Here is a 2338-nt window from a genome sequence, read left to right on the forward strand (position 1 = left end):
GAGATTTTTAAAGGAATGCTATCTTAAGAACATATTGTTTTAGTAAACACTTTTTAAAATCTAAGCTTACAAATAAAAGCTCAAATTATTAAAAGTTTAATAAGTATTTTCACATTGTCATGTTGGTTTACCTTTTGCATTTCTCTCTTTATGGACAACAAAAACAAACTTGTAAACTTTTGTTTCTAGCTAGTTGTTTATCTTCATACAAGAAGAGTGCTGAAATCTTTGGGTGCAGTTACCACAGTGGAGTGTATAAATGTTTGTTTTAAAATGTATCTATTGTAATTTAAATATCAGGTACACATTGCTATTGAACTTAGATTTTTGTAGTGGCTTTTTAAAAAAAACAAACTGGAATTCTTGTGCCAAATTTGACCTGATAGATAGTATCCTTTCAACAATCAAAAGTGATAAGGATCTTTGTTCTGGGTTGATCCAAAAGATGAACCCTCCGTTTCAGAGTGCTCCCTAGCCTCATCCTGACATTGATTCATAACTAATTGCTGTAGGTTTTATCCTAAGAAGGAGCCTTTTATTTAATGTGTTATCCACAGTGTATTTATGTGTGTTCATATGTGCAAGTGCATGTTCATAGCCTTATTTGTGTTTCAGTGCAGCTTCTTTTGAAAACTAGTGTTACAGACATAAGAACTGTGATAACCTCAGTAAAGTGAAGATAGTGGTAACCTCAGAAAAGTGTGCATGCTCTTACTGGCTCTTCCTCCCAAGTCCTAAACACAATGTAAATTTCTCTTACCTTTACAGAGCCAAGTATTGGCTATAATATCTGCCACAGCATCCACCCTTTTTCCCCCAGGTGTGGCAAGCACATTTTTTCAATGAAAGATGCATATGCATGAATGTATGGTGAATTACCTGGTGTACTGAGGGCATTATGTTGAAACTAGAGAAACCTGTATGGTCACATCTGTAGCACCTTGCTAACTAACAAATACAACATTTTCCTGGCTCTTACACCACAGCTGTAGTACACCCACCTTAGTAGGTGTGTAACTGTTTAAGGATGATTTGTATCCTGGCTTCTATTCTAGTATTTGGCTGAAATGTAGGGAATATTTCCCAACAAATGCCACTTGTGGCAATATAGTTAGGTGAAGATGTATTGATTGTGCAAGGTGTATACTATCTTTGGCTCAAAGTGGTTTCATTATATACTGGGTTTACAGTTTGGTTCAATGGCTCTCAGCACCCCCACTTTAAAAATTATTCCAGCACCCCTGCTCTGGATGCTTCTGTAACTACCTGAATATGGATGTAAATGTCATTGCTAGGCATACCCTTATTTATGTGACATATTAGGGGAGAAAAGTTGTGGCAGAAGAGTTACACCCTGTAGCGGGGTGGTGACTCGCTCCAGCCCTGACAAGGTTGGAACCAGCCCTGGGAGAGGGCTGGCAGGCTGGGAGAACAGCCCAGGCTGAGTGGGGAAACAGCCGCAGCTGAGGCCACACCCCAAATGGACTCAGTTGGCCCTATAAAGGGACTGCTGGGCTGAAGCAGTCTTAGTCTCTCTCTGTTTACAGAGGAAGATGGGCCTGGCTGCAGGGAGCTAGAGACAGGGTACCTGAGAAGAGCAGGGCTGGGGAAAGGCAGAGGAGCTGGGGAGCTCCAGCTTGGAAAGCCCCAGGCTGCGGCCTAGCATAAGGCCAACAGGTACTGGGAGTTGCAGAGGGCAGCCCAGGGATAGGCAAAGGCAGTAGGTCCAAACCCAACCTTTCCAGTGATGAGTAGGCTGATACTGTAGTCTGCCCCAGAGCATGGGGCTAGACAATGACTGAGGTGAGGTGGGGACAGTAGGTGGCGGTTCCCTGGGGAGGGGAGACACTAAGACTGAGGGGTTACTGCCAGGGGGCAGCGCCCCAGATAACAGGGCACCGGGTCCAAGAAGGGACACGGGGCCAGAGGACAGGCGGATCACTGGCCTGCAGAGGGCGCTTCAGAGTTGGAATGAGCTAATTCCCAGAAGTCACCAGCAGGAGGTGCCGCAAGGGTGAGTCCGCACGTCTACACACCCTTTATTTATCAGCCATGAATTAAGGTTCTGAACCTGACTGACCCTGAATACATTCAACACTTTAATCTATCTACATGCTATTCTCAAGATTTAAGTTCTTCAGAGGGAGTATCCAGTTGCCACAAGCATGTCTATGATGAGAAATGTTATCTGCCATTGCATTATATACTTCATAAACATTAATTTACATACAAAACCCTCGGGAGATAGGTAGGTATTATTATCTTTGTTTTAAAAAGGAGGAAATGGTCTCAGAGAACACATGACTTGCTGGCAAGCCCTAGCTCTCTGGAATCAGGT

This window comes from Mauremys mutica, chromosome 3, assembly GCF_020497125.1.
Source record: "Mauremys mutica isolate MM-2020 ecotype Southern chromosome 3, ASM2049712v1, whole genome shotgun sequence".
NCBI lineage: Eukaryota > Metazoa > Chordata > Testudines > Geoemydidae > Mauremys > Mauremys mutica.